Source organism: Falco punctatus (genome assembly GCF_963210335.1).
Source record: "Falco punctatus genome assembly, chromosome: 12".
Taxonomy (NCBI): Eukaryota; Metazoa; Chordata; class Aves; order Falconiformes; family Falconidae; genus Falco; species Falco punctatus.
Genome location: NC_137592.1, coordinates 29,869,451 through 29,886,818, shown reverse-complemented (window position 1 = coordinate 29,886,818; position 17,368 = coordinate 29,869,451). Strand labels below are relative to the sequence as shown.

The 17,368-nt window shown below is 41.9% G+C and overlaps 1 protein-coding gene across 1 annotated transcript in view; it reads right to left on the bottom strand.

Annotated features, from left to right (window-relative positions):
- ALK (ALK receptor tyrosine kinase) overlaps positions 1 to 16,731 on the bottom strand; it is a 357,284-nt gene extending 340,553 nt beyond the window's left edge. Inside the window, exon 1 of the mRNA XM_080408812.1 lies at positions 9,240 to 16,731. The gene's annotated coding sequence lies outside the window, so the exon portion shown is untranslated. The remainder of the gene's footprint in view (positions 1 to 9,239) is intronic.
- Between the last annotated feature and the right edge of the window lie 637 nt (positions 16,732 to 17,368).

Below are 17,368 nucleotides of genomic sequence, written 5' to 3'. Positions count from 1 at the left end.
TGTGCATGTAAATGCACAGTATGGTGGCAAACACGACATGAAGTCAAGTTCAGTCCTGCTTTCATCTGCACCATGCAGACTCTTGGTAGCAACCATTTTTGGATGTTCACTAGGGTAGTTGAGATCAGAATTTTATGTAGTGACTTGCCTTTTCAGGCATGCCATTGCCTATGATGTTTTAAGGGTATCCGATGGGGATATACGCATATTTCCATGCTGATATACAGGGAAACAGCTCCTCTGAAATCTGCACCCACTTACATCAGTTAAATGTTTGGCTCTGATTCTAGTTTTTGTTTCTTTCTTCCTTTTTCTTTCTTTCTAAGACCATCATTGCATATAATTGATGGAGTTAAGGTTTTTGTTTTCACCTCTGCAGGGTCCATTTTTAAAAGTCATCTTGTCACTCTCTCCTTTGCTGCCCTTGCCCTCCCTCTTCCTTCTTACTCTGTTAAATCAGACTCCATTTTTCCTCCAATTGCTCCGCACAACCTTGCATTCTGCATATTGACCTTTCATATGCTGCCGTTTGGATCACCAGCTCTAGCCATTACATTAGCAACACACAATTACACCCTCAAGGTAGACTCAAGTGCAGATCCTACCTCTACATAAATACCTTAATGAATGGAAAGATGCTGATGTATGTTTGAAGTATGTTTTCAGCTCACGTAGTAGAGAAGAAGGATTCTGCAGAGACTTGAAACTGTGGGTAGTGATGGGAGCATTTTCCAAATGTTTCTGTTCCACCAGAGTGCCCTCTGTATGGTGCTGTTCTCTGAAGTGCCCATGCATTATATTTTTTCTAGAGGTTATTGCCAGCCAAAGCCGCCCCCAGATGTCACAGAGGGGCTGTCACATCTATTGAGCTCAGACGGGTAGCTCTTGGTTGGTGTAAGGACATGGCACTTCCAAAAGAAGTGTTCTTGGTGACGTATTTGATGAAAATTGCCTTTGACATGAACAACCACCCTGATATGCTGTAGTTTGGTGATATCTGTTGCTGCTCTGGGAGTGTGATATGGCCGTTAAAGTACCTATGGGTATGATTTTTTCTTTTTTTAATTTTTTCTTTCAGAATTCAACATACATTTTTCTGTGAACAAGCAACATCAGAACTGAAGCAACTCTGGCCTCCCTCGCAACAAAAGCACAGTCTGAAAATGAATGATGTCAAATCTGACATACGTAAGTATTTGCCCCATGGCTATGCGGGTAATGAACATACAGCTATGTGGGACATGATCTAATGTTTTCTTTATAGTCTTACAGTCGTGATAAATTGAGCAATATGTGAAACGGTGGCTTTCAACCAGTTCAAGGTATTGTTTGTCTGGATCACAATGAATAAAATTTGCTCGCAGTCCCCAGACCACTGAGAGTGAAATATTGTTCTCCCTTCTAGGAGGAACTGTGCTCTGAGAGAAGGGACTTGGAGAAAAGGAACAGTGTGAGGCTATCCTGTATCATCTCTGTGTAGAAAGTTATCAGTCTCCACGGTGTCTCTCAAGGGTCCTACTGGGCATGTGATACTAACTGTGATGTTTGGCCTAGAGCAGAGATTCACCACAGGCTCCAACATCGACTCGTGTCTCCACAATTCACCGAAATAACCATTGGATATTATTTTAAATAAAAGCATACAATATTGCTGCACTTATATTCTTCACTACATTGATTTTGCAAATGGGACCTCCTCCAATTTACAGAAGTCTTGCTTTACTTTGTGCACACACAAAAATGTCCTTCTAAAATCAGTAAGTGTAGTAAAAATCTGTGGCACAAGTGGCCAGTCCAGTATGTCTGTTTAATTAACCAGTTCAAAAGAGGTGAGGAAAAGAGAAAAAGTGGTCTTCTGAAAGACCCCAGAAGAAAAACAACTTTTTACCAATGAAGCTGCTTCTATTCTAGGTTATACCAGTGTTTGATGTAATGACTTCAGTAAAATCCAAAGGGAAGTGAGCGAATAAGTAAGTGTGTGGGGAACAAAAAGGGAATTTAGCCTCATTTTGCACTCATTACAGCAAGGCTTGTCCCTCACAAAGAAGTTTCTTTGTGGAGATCTGAGGAGAGGAGACGCTGGGTCAATCAGTGACTGCCTTGGTGGATCCTCAGTCAGCCTATGGCCCCACTGGCAAACACATGCAGCCTCCCAGCCTCCCAGCCAAGGTCTTCCTCAGGGATAGCGCTGTCTGACAACAAGGTTTTCAAGAGAGGGAAATTCAAATATGCAATACCCTTTTGCTGGACTTGAAAGAATTAACCACAGCAAAAAGCAGGCATGCTCACAGCATAAGCTCTGTCAGGAGAAACACGCCTGAAACTCTGCAAGGCTTTTGGAACTGGGAGAATGTGGTATTTCTTTGTATATCATGTGCAAAAAGGAGAGCTGTTGCACAGACATTTGGAAGCTTAGGTCAATACTTATCATCCAAGGATTTAAGTCCAATTAATTCACCTACTTTTTCCCAATTAATTAGACAAACCTGCTTGCTTTACAAAAAGCTGGGCAACAAGGCAACCCATAGCTGAGGGTTCCTAAGCAGTTTTATCCCACTGCTACCAGGGTCTGGCGTCTCTTTTTCTTTTGCCTGCAGGGTTGCAGCACCACACAGGCGGTGACACTGCTGCTGGTGCAGCTCCCCTCCCTCCAGTCTGCAGTGTACTGCTCTAGCATCATCCTCACAGCAAACCTTAACTCAACAAAGAGGTGAGCCACAAACGTGGAATGAAGAGCTTATCTGCAGAAAAATGCAGTGTCATGACATAACCTAGGCTATTAGTGAAGTCTGAACGCATTTTGGACAATCATTGATGACTGGCAAAAAAGAAAAAAGAACGAGGGAAAATTGATACTTTTGATTTTGACACTTTCTAATATAAATCCTTTTATTTCTCATCCCAACGGGATCTTTCAAGGCCAAATTCAGTCACACTTACTTTTCAAAAGTTACAACATATGAGTCTCCCTGCAACACACAAGTGAAGCTCAAAACTAAAGCCTCTTAAGTCAGGTTTCACTGTGGATCAACTCAGATCAGTTACAGGTTTTCCCACTTCACCCATGCTGTTGGAGAACAGAGAATAAACTGTTTGCATAGCTCAACCACTAGAATGTGCTTCCACATTTTGCCTGCTCAAGAAGCAGGTGCTGGTGGAAGGTACAGGGACCACAACCAGCACACATTCCCACGGAAGCACATTTAATGCAGAACATAAAAACATACAATAAAAATATGCAAAAGCTGAAGGATGGGCTGCGAGCTCCCAGCGTATAATTCTGTTTTCAGTGGGATAAGCAATTTTTCATATGCTTTGGCAAATTTTAGCCTAATTAAAAGAACAAGTATATGTGGATTAATGAGAGCAGTAATCTAGTCGTCCATTCCAAACCTATCCAGAAATTTATGACAACTTTGATGAGGTGCAGATGGGCACCTTACAGCAAAGACCATAAGGATTCCGGAGGACTCAGGTTTCAAAATTTACACATTCTATGAAAATTTGCAACTCTGGGCCAGTTTTGTTCAGTTGCAGTAAGAGGCATGCAGAGAGCAGTAGAGAAAACCATCACTACATGCATGGTGGTCACTGTTACATACTAAATGACTTGTGAGCCATGGAGAAAACCATCACCACATGCATGGTGGTCACTGTTACATACTAAATGACTTGTGAGCCGTGGAGAAAACCATCACCACATGCATGGTGGTCACTGTTACATACTAAATAACCTGCTTAATTTACTGTGCTCTGCTGTCACATTTTTTCTTTCACCACCTGAAAACTGACCTCTCTTTGTCTGACTCCACTCCTCATACTTCAATATCATCTCCAGAAAAGGGTCCAGGAATGTTAGCAGAATTATCTTAATGTTAAGATTCCCCTTAATACCAGCAAAACCTGTGAGTAAGAGGATCTGCTCATTGATGGCAGCAGGTTCCTGAGATACTGGCCTGACACCACAAGGCAGCCTTGAGTCTCTAACATGGTCTCTGCCTATGTGGAGAAGCATGGCTCTTTGAATGACACTTTCCTTGCTTTGAAGGACACCTTCGTTGGGGACCTTGGGGATTCTGACTGGATTCCTATCCAAATCTATCCAAACAGATACGTGAACTATCATGCAATTGTAGTATAAAAACAATTCCACTCTTCACCCTGAATCTCAGCTACGCACATTGTCTAGTGAAAGCCTGCTCAGTTCATTTCCATGGGTATCCACTTTCTGTCATACTTAATGCACAAGGTCTGGAAGTTTCCCTATGATAGGGCTGTTACGCAGAAGAACATGAGCTGAAAAGCCCATTCTTCTGTAACTACAAGTTTGCACCTTTCTGACTCATATTCTGGCTTCTCAGCCCCCACTCCCCTTAAGTGCACTTTTAACTGCTAGAAGAGGAAAAATCCATGCTGGATCCCTAGAGCTGGGCACTATCTGACATCTTCACGTCAGGAAACTAGCAGTGACTGGTACTGCTCCCTGATGTTTGATCCCAGCCTCCCACACATGGCACGATCCAGGAGGCTCAGTACCTTGGAGGCCAGAATGGCAAAAAATACAGATCCCTGATGAGAATGCAGGAGACGTGAGTCAGACATGAGCAAGACCCAGATTACTGTAAACAACACACCGTCTGAGCAATAGCCACTCAATGATGCTCAACGACTCAGTAGAGCTCTCATATTAAAACAACTAACACCTCCATTTTCCAAGATCCATAGTAATACTGTGCCATTCAATAATTTGCATTCTGGCCTGTAAAAATCATCTTTATTTTTGTTGTCTATAGCCTTAAAAATTGGCATACTTCTCAAAAGACAGTATTTTCACTTGTGATTTCAATCAGTAAAACAATCCTATCTCCTGCTTAACACATCACTTTTCACTTTGAAATCTTAGAGTCATCATCAATGAATAGGCTGTATCTTGCTGAATGTATAGGAAAATTGAGGCAGCACCTGTGCTTTTCACACTTTGAAGATTTTATCGAAACGGATAGTCAGGAGGAGATCCACACACAACCTCTGCTTCAACCTCTGGAGAACGCTGCTTGCTTGCCTATACATATTAGAGACACAGAGGTCCTTGCACAGATTGAATGTAGACGTTTACAACACCTGTTCACTTCTCTAGGGACACTCATAGGTGGCTTTACATGTGCCAGTAAGACACACAGAGTCCCTTGTTTATAGTTTATTGAAAGAGTTGCCTTTGCCTTTCCAGTAACTCCATTTGAAACGTGATTAGACTTCACAATATGTCAAAAAAAAACTCTGAAATGAAATGAAATCACCACAGTACCATATGCCACACTCTGCCTAGGCACAGCAAGAGTAAGTTAAATTCACTATCGCAGCTGCCAGAGTGAATTTGTTTTCTTTTATTCGTATATGACTCAGCTTTAATATTTTTCTGAGACAGTTCTTGATAATTCTATGGACAAGTAAGTAACATTAGTAACACAGAAGAGTTGGCCTGTTCCTTTCAATCAGCCTAGTAAACCTATTCTGGACATAAAGGGAGGCCAAACAAGAGTCAGAGCATCCAAGTTTTCTTTTTTGGAATAGAACACTCCTAACCTTCCTCTTCTGGACAGATTTGCCCATTAGTGAGAGAAAGCATTACTCAGGGAGTAGCATACAAAAGCTAAAAGTATTGAGTTCCTATCCTAGGTCAGAATATTGCCTGTAGTGGTCTTCAGTAGCTCCTCCCACAAGCCTCAATTTGTTGGACCACAAAATACAAACAACCATTTCCCTACAGCACATATGCAGTAAGGCCTTATCAAACTTTCAGTAAAGTACTTGGTGATTCTGGGATGAGAATATAAATGCAGAATTAGATGCTGCTAATTTATACATGTTCCTGCTAATCAAGTGTGGAATTGTCCTCAGTCCCAAAATAATTAGTCTTGCCCCAATGGAAGAAGTCTCCTGAAGCTTGTGGAGTGAAAGTGGAAAGGAGAAGAAAGGATGGATCTGCCCTCAGATATCAATTGCACAAATGACCTAAATTCCCAAATTTCCTAACCTCACTTTATGTGACATTGCACATCGGCAATATGAGTGGCTGCTTGTGAATAGCCACCTTTATTTATTGATGCTGAATTAATTTTCATTTAAGAAATATAGCTCTGTTACTGCTGGTATTATTGGTCTGCTCTCTCCATTTTCTTACAGCTTTGGACTAAATCCAGTCACCATTTCTTTCTCATGAAGCAATACAGAGCACTGTGCTTCGGTTCACAGTACTGCAAAGTGTCATTTGGCCTTAATAACTGTAACTATACAAAACAAAAGGAGCTGGCTTTGCCACAACTACTAGGTTTTGTAGATCTCTCAAAACCAGCCATAAATGAAATATCTCTGCATTATATATTTGTGATACCATTTCGAACATGAGCGTTTCCATTTCTGCAGGCTAACCCCTATTCCCTCCTCCCACAGTTTCACATCAGTCCCTAATGCTATCGCTCCCATCCTGAGGGCTGTGTACAAGCTGGGTATATCTATTAGACAGAGCTAATTCCTTTCAAGCTCCTTCTGTGCATGGCTGTGACTGACAGAAACGGGTGCTGTGTGCAAGTGTCACTGGAGCATGACCTCGAGTTAATACATTGAATGATGAAAGAAAAAGATTCATTCAGCATGTGAACTCTATGCTGAGATGAGCCAGAAGTACTGAGCATATACAAATTGCTGTTTTGTCAGCACAGCGCTTGGCGGAGTTTTTAAATATTCCAGCTATTCTAAGCCATCATCCTCAAGGCGGGGGCAACTAAAAAAAGAGGAGAATCAAAATAGCATTTCCAATCCAAACACCATTGTTTTATAAGAGATTTGGACCTGGATGCTTAGAGCAATGCATGACCTCCTGGCAGCTGCAGCCCTCGGTTTGATGTGAAAGGACTTGCACAGAACTGTTTGCAAAACTCAGAGAAGGGACCACAAGATATCTAGCCTTTGAGTCATAGACATCAGTTTAACTCCAGCCTGGCTAGGAGCAATTGGAAGTTACAAGGATCTCCGCAGTCTGTCTGGCGGCTTGTGCTAATTGTTCTCATTTCAGTTGCCTGTGGGCATGAGTTGGTCTTCCAGATGCCATCTCTGCATCTGGTATTAGCAGAGCAGTCAGGGGCCACACAGGCCATAGCAGGTGACCTCTTCTCTCACCCAAGCAGTTCTATCAAGAGCTGAGTCTCCATCTGCCTGGCGGGTGCTGCCTGCATTAGCACTGAGGGCATAAATCTTATCTGTGGTTGGCTAAAACTTCAGAAGGTTGGAGAAAACCCCAGGAGAATATCAGTGATATTTTTCTGCAATTTCTCCCCAGCTATAATAGTTGGTCCTCTCTTAGAATTTAAAAAAACAACGGAACTGTTAGCAGAGGGATTGGAAGAAATACAGTCTCCCTCCTTCCTCTGACTAGTTCTAGCAATAACTATCACCAGAGGCAGCATTGCAGAGAAGATCTCAAACCTCTTTCTGTCTGTGCTTCCTATTGTTGACTTTGACAACTACATCCATTTAGGGTCAGATTCTATCACTCATTGCTGCTTGGAAACCAGCAGACATTTGGGCAGACAATAAATGCAGAATTTAGAGTATAATATAACTTTGGTACTTTCACTGCAAAGAATCCTCTGTTCACCCCTTCTCACTGCCTGTCTCCCTCATACATGTTCTCTTGCCTTTGTATCTGACCCTGTGTTCAAAAACCTCTGCAATCACCTGCTCCTCTTGCAGTCTTAACTGAATGAGCTTCTATTTCCATTGTCATCTACTCAGCTTTTTGAGTCCTTTAAAACAGTAAGATCCAAAGTGTTCCTGCCTTTTCTTAAAGGTGGTCAAACCCTAAGGCAATACTTTCTACCCTCTCTTGCCCCTCTTCTACCTCCCCTTTTACACCTGCCTCACGGAAAGGGACAGAAAATTCTGCTTAAGGCAGAGGACAGTAAATGCCTTTTTTTGTGGAGGCAGCAATATCTATCCTGGGGTTGCTGCATCCCATTGAACCTAGAAGACAGAGATCTTGGGGCTTCTTTCTGTTAAAAATCTTTGCTTTTTTGTTACTAAGCAGCAGCAGTAGCTCTTAAGAAAAAGAAGATTACAGATTCTGCTGAAGAGTATTGCTTATTGAAGAGAGTCATTTCACAAGCAGATACAGTTTAGACTACCAAACTATTGGCAATACTTCCGTGCAACATCTGTTTTTCCCCAAGCATCCCCCCATCATGGGCTGACCCAGCCCAGAGCTGTTCAGTTTAAAAGCCATGGATTGCAACTCAAGCTGATACAAGAGATACCCCAGCTGATAATTGGCCAGCTTGTCATTCTCTATTTGTTTTTTCTTTCTGTTTGCTCATCTGCTTTGCCCTCTCATATGGTTTCTCTCTGCTTTTCATGTGGGTCACCTACTGCGCTAAGCAGTAACCAAGGGTAAAAAGGAGAGGGCATATATATTAATAGTTATGAAGAATTATATACTACTACTTGTCAAGCAATTGCTCTAGTGATGTGCTTTCATTCACTTGCTGTTGTGGGCAAAAGCCAATGTCATTTTTTTGCAAGGACATCCGTACACAGAAGACTCATGCTTGCCACTGAAAGGAGGGGTTGAGTTGAGTCAGCAGTACAAAATGATAATTAAAAAAAAAAAAAAACAAAAACCCCCAAAACAAAACAAAAAAGAGAGAAAGAAAGAAAGAAAGAAAAAAAAAAAAAAACAGGCAGCATTTCCTAGAAAGCTCTGCAAGTTTGCTGGGACCCTCTTAATAGCCTTGCAAATGTTGTGAGTCGTGTGCAGGCAGTTACCGCTAAACGGTGCAAATGGGAGAACTGCAGCAACTCACCATCTTTCCACAGCGTCAAGACTGGAAAATACCTAGAGCCTGCGGTTCAGACGCGGTAAACTAGACTTGCTCTGCCACCTCCTGGCTGTACCACGTACCGAACATACAGCGAAACGCTCAACAACTACTTCGATTCTTAACTCACTCTCATGTCACAGGCCTGATTTAAGGTTCACTGAGATGCCGAAGCTTCAACCCGGCCCTGGACAGTACGTGCAGAGTGACCAGAGGCACAGATAATGCCTTCTGGACCATAAATATGAAAGAAAAGCTTTGCTGCGATTTTATACTGCACCCTACACATACATTTTAAAATACAATGAAAACATAATTAGAATTCTTTTTATGCCTGTTTCCCATACAAATGTTTTATTAGTTTCTCACCTTAAAGGGGAGGGAGATCACTGCTTCCAGAGGTATCCCTGACGTTGCAGTTGTCAGACCTTGCCCTCCCAAATGTTTAGGAATCTGCTTCTTTATTGCTCTGTGGAAAAGAAGTTCTGTAAGCATACAAAAAAGGACTATATACTTGTTTGTTTTGTAACATGGGACTATAATATGGAAAAAACCCTCTAGTTAATATTCTTCTTCTTTCCTTCCTAGCTTGCAATGTCTAGCAATATTTCCTACTAATGTTGGTGCAGGGATGGAGATAGATATTGACTTTCATCTCTGTATAGAATTCTGGCTTTACTGCTCCATAAACTGCTCCAAGAGAATAATAATAATATGATATCATGATTTACAAGCACAATATAGTTTTTTACATTTTTATACAGTTTCAAATAGTATTTGCTTTCACAGTTTCCTTTTATCTGAACTTCTACTCAATAGGAAATCATAGAAAATCTCAAGAAGATTGTAAACCTAAAGACGTATAACCTACGGCAATACGAGTCCACAGGTAAAGAGGGAATGTGGGTTTCAAGCTCTTGTTGCTCCAAATCTGCTCTTTAGTCACCAGTTTACAGCCTCCCATTGTTGCACATTCATTAAGGGATAGTCCACTGAGTGATAGTACCCTTTAGAAAGATTCTTCAGAAAATGTAAACCTAGATGAAAGCTACAGTGACTGGATTTTTAACTCCACGTTACCTTTGTTCTGCAGCTGAGTAACATCAAATTCATCTGGTAGGAGCACATTCTTTCCTTGGTCCACATATGAGAAGTGATGTATTTTTAATGAGATTTATTTTCATGACAGGAATTGCACTGACAATTTGCATTAAAGATAAACTAAATGAGCTGTTCAAGAGTAGAACTAGCTTTCTCACAGTTGTTTCCTTTAATTAACCCATATAGTGTGTTAATTTTGGATTAAGCCCTGCCTTTCGCCATCTATGAGATCGAAGTCATCCTTCCATAAAATCTTTGATCACCTCATTTTCGTCTGTTAACCCTTTGAAGACACAGCTCTCAGAGAAAAATTAGGAAAGCATTTTGCTTTAATGTTCTACCACAAAAATACAGTAATTTTTTTCTCTATCTCAAGTGAAATGGCAATTGTTAAAATTTTCAGCTGCATAAAAATCTTTATTTCCAGGTGGGTTTACTTTAAGTATCTAGTAATTTATTGGAATTATCAAGTCACTTCCCATGTTAATCAAAAATAATTGATATTATATGAAATCCTACTGATCTCCAAATGGAACTGAAACCTTTTAGGTCCCCAGTACACATCTCTACCACGTGGTAATAAGTGACTGGTAGCAGTACATATCCATTATCATCCACATAGGGATCAGCTGCATGAGGGAGAAATTCAGTCAATAGACTTGAGGGATGTAGGATACATGCTTCATCACCAGAACATTCAGATATTTGCCAACAAACAAACATGGAGACTCAAAAAAGCCTTGGATAGTTTCAATGCTGGATGAGAAAGAACAGACGTGGGGCTGTATAAATGCTGGTTCTGGTTTGTCCCTGCTTACTCCCCTTCCTTCCTATCAAGCCCTAGTACAGTCTTCAACTTCTGCTCTTTTTATCTGCTCTGCCTTCTTGCTGGCCCTGCTCCCCACTCCTCACCCTGCAGTGCTCTGCTCTCCACTGGAGAAGCTCCCAGCTATAGGTTACAATATGGAGCTGCACACAGGCAGATGAGCTGGCAGGGAGAAGCTGGAGGGCTGGAAGATGCTCACCGCAGATGTCACCAGCCAGGAATTTAGCTGCCAAATTCTAAGAAGCTTCTGCTGAGGGTGCCCAAATTAAAATTAGTCAGAGTTTATGATTTGACCAATTCATGTTCTCTTGAGAGAGTGAAAGGGGCTTACTCGATACCAAAAAAGCCTTTTTCTATAAAGCCTGGAAGAAGTAAGAGTTCCAAGTCAAAATACTGCAAGATTTTTAACCAGGTCAACATATTTATCATTTTTATGTGTGGTTGAACAATTTTAGATAGTTTTCCAAAGTCTGGTTGACATGAGCTGTGGAGAAAGGGTGCCTGGGAAGACAGTATTATAAAACATTTGAGATAGCTCTGCAACATCTGCCTTCTATCACACACGGAGCCTAATCACACCTCCCTGCAGTAATGGAAACATTCCCCTTACCCTCAGTCCCAGAGCACAAAGCACAGGAGAGGCATCTTGAACCTCTTTCTCCATTCTCAACAGTCACACCAGAAAAAAATTAAGGAACAAAGCACAATATACACCTCACCCAAAGGACATAAAGTCGAGGCCTGGACACAGACTTGGAACAGGGAGTCTCTGCGCTGTCAAACCGCTAGTACAGCCCTAGCACAGGGCTGCTCTGGGTCAGGTAATGCTCTTCCAGACAATGCCTGCACGTGGTTTGTGAGTTGGGGAAGGCTACAGATCGTTCCTGACAGGCAGTCTGGATGCAGTCCCATTGTTTTGGAGGCTGTGTGAGTTTAGCTGTGCCTTGTCAAGAGTTTACTAGTTTGTTTACTACCTTGTTTATTTACTAGTAGTTTGTTTACTGCCTTGACAATTTGTTTACTAGCAGAAAGAATGTCAAACAGGCTCATAACTCAAAAAAATGACTGTGATCACCCTGGCAGATGGTGTGACTGCAGCTTACCCCCCACTTACTTCCCCTTCCATTTATCATCAAAGAAATAGGCTAGTGGTACTCAGGTTGTTAAACTTGCCAGGTAAGGCAGTCGGAATCTATTTGGAACAAGAGTTTTTAAAATTACAGCAAAAGAATAAGGAGGAAGGTCATTTTTATAACCATAACAAGAGACCAAAGAGATAGCATATCAAGCATATTTTGGCAGGAGATGAAGCCAAGGATCATTACTTGGAGGATTCAGTAAATGTCATTAGCATCTGTACTTTTTCCTACTTTGTTCTTATTATGACATCTTGGCAAAGTGCTAAGAACTATTTATAAGGAAAAGGTTACAGATGCTGGCAGATAGGAGCAGATAGGATCACAAGAGTCTGAACCTAAGGAACATTACCTGCCAAATTAAAAAAAAAAAAAAAGTGCTATTGGAGCTAGCATGAAAAGATCAAAAAGAACACGGCAAAGTAATAATTGCATAGGTAAAATGACAGACAATGTTTTTAAATTGTGAAGCAGGAGTATAAACATCATAATGGGAGCAACAATTAGAAACAATTCTAAAATGATCCGAAGCAAAGGGAAAATGTAGGCAGAACGTTCACAAATAGAGAATCATTTATCTGGGGAGAGGATAAATTATTTAAAATCAGTGAGTCCCAGTCCAGAGGGAAACTTTAAAGGTAGATTTTGGAAAGCAAATACGGTTCAGTCTGTCATCCTTTCTCTTTGAATCCAGTGACATAGGTGGTGCTGAAGCCTTGCAAACCTGTAAGGAGGAAGATAAACAAACCTATCGCTGATGATAATTTAAAGCAATGACTAATGAGGAAGGTAAACCAGAACCACCTCTCTGGCACCATCAGTCACAAATCAGCCAGGCCTAACTCAAGGCTGCAAAACTCGGGGAATCTGACAAGCACTTAGAAAAATACAACAAAAAATTCTTCTGACAGACACTACAGCCCCCTTCAATTAGGGGAGTTTTAAGGCCTATTGTGGAAGCAACAGGGTTAGTAAAATTAAAAATAATTTTTAAAAGTGGTCAAGAAAGAAAGATGCTGCTCTGAGAATAGAAGCAAAGGCATATTCCTATGTTTAGATCATTCAATTAAGTTAGCTGTGTGGATTAACCTTGCGGGGAAGTGATACGAGCCTGCAGCCAGATCCAAGAACTAATACTGTGTTGCAATGCAAATCTTGAGGAGCAATTATACAGAAGCTCTTACTAGGCAAGTTTTGGGGGGAAACCTTAAAAATAAATTGTAAAGAGCAGCCTGACCAGAAATGAGGCAGCACCATGTGGAATATCAATTGCTATGCCAGGGGAAAGAAATGAATGTGCTAAGAATGTCAACTACGCCCCTGCTGTGAAATGCTGAAGTTCCCCAAAGCATGGACTGAGAGCGGCTAGCACTATAACCCACCAGTATATGCATCCAGCCCACCCTACAGCAAAAGAGAAGAGCTGAGCATTAGAGATACGTGCTCCAAGCCTGGGACAACTCCCTAACCTGCAGGGTCACTTGCAGAGCATGTCTTGGAAGTTTGATCTCTCACAGCTACACAACATACTATCAAAAACAAATGGGGCATTCTGCATCCCTGATTTGGCTTAGGAATAGAGGTTGAGTCCTCTCTAAAGAAAGTCTGGATTAAGTGGAATGGAATCCCAGATACAGACGGAGGGCTTTTGTGGAGTTCTGCACACACATAAAACTCTGAGACCCAAACCCTCTGATAACCTGCAAGCAGTCACTGATCAGCTTTCTGACATTTGTGTGCTCAGGTAAACGAAGCCTGCTTCCTTTAGGTCCTACAGCAATGTGGCTTCTTGTAATGAACAAGCAACCTCAGGTTCTTTTCTGCACCTTGATCCACTTGGAGGAGAATTACAACCTTTACAACTGCCTGATTTTCACAATTTACAGGGACCAATTTTTGGCCCTGCAGTAGACTAGTGCACTCAAAAAGCTGCTGACACGTATGCCATTTGGCCATTATCCCTGAAAAGACAGAAACAGAGTCCAGCGAGCCCCTTCCTTCTGCCTATGCTCAATATTCCCTATGTGCTGCCTGTCCCAAGCTTAAGGAAGGGTGGTCTGGTAAGCTCCCAACACCAGTATGAACAGCATCCAGGGCAACAGTATCAGCCCAGCTGCTGTCTGGACTGCAGAACCACAAAATCAAGGAAGAAAAGCAACAGCCTTGTCTTTCATTAATTGCTGCTGGTTTTGAAGGTGGTCCCTTCAAGACAAGGTGATGTGACAATTCTCCAGCAGACTGGCTGTGATTCCAGCCTGTGCTCTGTGTGAACTAGAGAAGCACTATCCAAACTTGCCTTCAGAGCTTCAGCCATGCAGCCTCTCTGCAGTAGTGCACTACTAAGGAGAGAGTGACCACATACCGCATACAGAAGCGGGGACTAGGAAACAGGGTTGCTTTATACTGCATGTTCTGTTGATCTCGGGGAGTAAAGGACCTGCCTCTTCCCCAGCACCTGAGTTTTGCATTTGGGAGGCAGTCGAAACAGTACGCAAGTTCCTTTGAAGAACACTTTGACCATGACAGGGTTAAGAGAGAACCAAAAGGAAACACTTCTGCTGTAGCTAAATAGATGCAAACCTTCCCAGTGCTGGATTGATGTGACGTACAATAGTTGTAAACTCTGTAACCTCACGAACCAGCACAATATAAGATTAGAGGCACCACCTTAACTCTGCTCCCTTGTGCGCATGCATCACAACACATCTCTGATGACATGATTATATACGACTTATAAAATAATATAATATCAGGCAGTTTTGTTCTACAGCCTTATTTATTACTTCTGAGTCTGTTGTCTCTATTTAATCTTTTCCTGCCTGGAAGAACATCACTCCATCAGTGAATCAGCATCTCCAGAGAGGAAACGAAATGGAGCCACGTTCATAATATACAGCAAATCGCTGTCTTAACACTCAGTTAATGTTCCACAGTGGATTAAGAATTATTGTCCTAGTATTTCAGCTTAGTCCAGATTTAGTGCCCCAGTGGAAGAATTAAAGGAGTACATGAAACAGTGCATGTAAAGCTAGTTTCCAGAGCAATAGAGGAGCATGTTGCTATCACAGTCACTAAAGCAGGCATGTAAAAATCAAGGAGATGTCACAAAGTGGTTCCCTTTTCACAAAAGCTTGAGTAAGGGGAGAAAAACACATTTGAATACCACAAGAGATTTCAGCGGTATTGCTGGAAAGCCAACAAAGATAAGCTGGTTAAACAAAATGATTTTAATGAGTGCAATTATAGACAGAAATATGACTAGTGCCTCTATGGTCCACGTGTTGTTATGCATCATCTGGTTAGGTACTGCCTGGATTGGCTAGAAAAGATACTCTACAGCACTTGACGCACATGTTCTAAACCTTTACTCACAAAAGAGTCCCCCGAGAGGTGAGGTCTTCAGCGAGGATCTAAATGTGAGAGGGATTTTCTCTCAAATTCCTACCTCTATCCAAGGAATACTCCTGCAGCTGCATATCTGGCCACTGCTCTCCCTTTCTCTTCTCTGTCTCCGATGTGCTCTTGCAGGTTTGTGATGACTAAGGATTGTTGAACTGTGTGTGTTCTGATGGGATCTGAACAGTAACACCCAGGAAGAAATGCCCCCTTGGAGCTTCATAAGATCCTCACTCTTCCTGCAGCTTCAAATATCAGCTGTGCAACTGTGAGCTCACACATCTGACTCACCGCTAATCTATTTCCCTCAACTCAGCTTTGCTTTGGCAATATTGCCACCTCCACGTCTCTTGCTGACTGAACATGAAGTAAATTAAATCCTGATCTTTCTCGACTGCCTCCTCCCGTTCTCCTTATTTTTTATGACTAAGATGCTGCCATGTCCCTTTTCCTTCAGGTCAGTAGCCAGACAGCTCCCGTTGCTCTCTATACTCTTTCACACATTAGGCTGTACCTAAATACCAGTGATTCTTCTTCTTCCGCCATGTTTCTAAGACTCAGGACAGATCATGCTCTTGCCCACTTTTACATTATCTTCTGCCTGACATTATCTCCTCCTTTTCTGACCTCTGAAACTGCAGTCAACCCAAAGCACAGTGTCCAGATCACCCTCGTACCCTACAAAATGATAGTGTCATTAACATTTACTTTGTCCCTTCTCATCCTTGATTTCCCACTAACAGCACCATTTTCTACACATCTCTGCTTTCCACAGTGCCTTTATCAACCTGCTTAACTGTTTCTGACATTTACTTTGCTGTTCTCTCACCATTCTGACAACAGTGCTGACCAAGCATCAAGTATTACTTGTCACTCTATCCTCTTCCTTTCTCTCCTGCTGCCATGACATAAGTGACTTACTCGGGGGTTTTGGTTTTGGTTTTTTTCCCCCAACCTGGCAGGTCACTGACTCTCCATTTGCCAGTAGAGCTGTCTCTGTCCCAAGAGCCGTGCACTGTGACACATACTATCCCATCTTCCATCAAATCTTTCCTCAAAACCTATTCCCCTTTAAGAGCGACAAACATCATAAAACCAGAATAACCAAAATATACAATGCCATTGGGCTTGCTGAGGGAACTAGAGTCATGTGTTTCTTCCTTGTGCTGATAAAAATAAAATCCACTTAGTAACAGAAAGGGAGATGATAAATGGTGCTACTGAGCATGGTATGATATACAGAGACTAAGAAAGAAATCTCAAGGTTTTAAGTTCATTCTGACCTCATTGTCTCTTTGCTGAACTATATGGTGTCCACCTTGAACTATACAGTTGAACACACCACTACTAGCTCCATTACCATCAGCCATTTTATACAAGCATTCCTGGGAGGAACATGTGGGGCTGCCATGACATTTTCCACCAACCCTGTGCAAGCGAAGCATTGGCATAGGCTTACATGATGTGATGTGTTGGTCTCTTACCCATTTCTGTAGGTTAGCTGTTTACTAACTCTACTACTTAACATCTTCTGTTATCAGTTCTTCCATGTCTCTACACTTGTTACTGTAAACATATCAAATATCAATCTCAGACATTCAGGAACTGTCCCCTCGGTAGGCTGTCTCCTTCGCACCTGGCTTAGACAGAGATGAAGGGACTGCACTTTACTTATTACACTAACATGGGGCTTCTTCCCCAAGTCCCAGAAATCGTGGTTTAACCCCAGCCAGCAACTAAGTACCATGCAGCTGCTTGCTCGTTCCCCCTCCCCAGTGGGATGGGTAGGAAAATCAGAAAAAAGGTAAACCCCATGGGTTGAGATAAGAACAGTTTAATAATTGAAATAAAATATAATAGTAATATTCATAATTTAAGGGAGACAACAAAAAACGAGAGAGAAATAAAACCCAAGAAAGACAAGTGATACACAACACAATTGCTCACCACTCACTGACCGATGCCCAGCCAGACCCTGAGCAGCAATCGGCAGCACCCAGTCAACTCCCCCCAGTTTATATGCACAATGCTCTATGGTA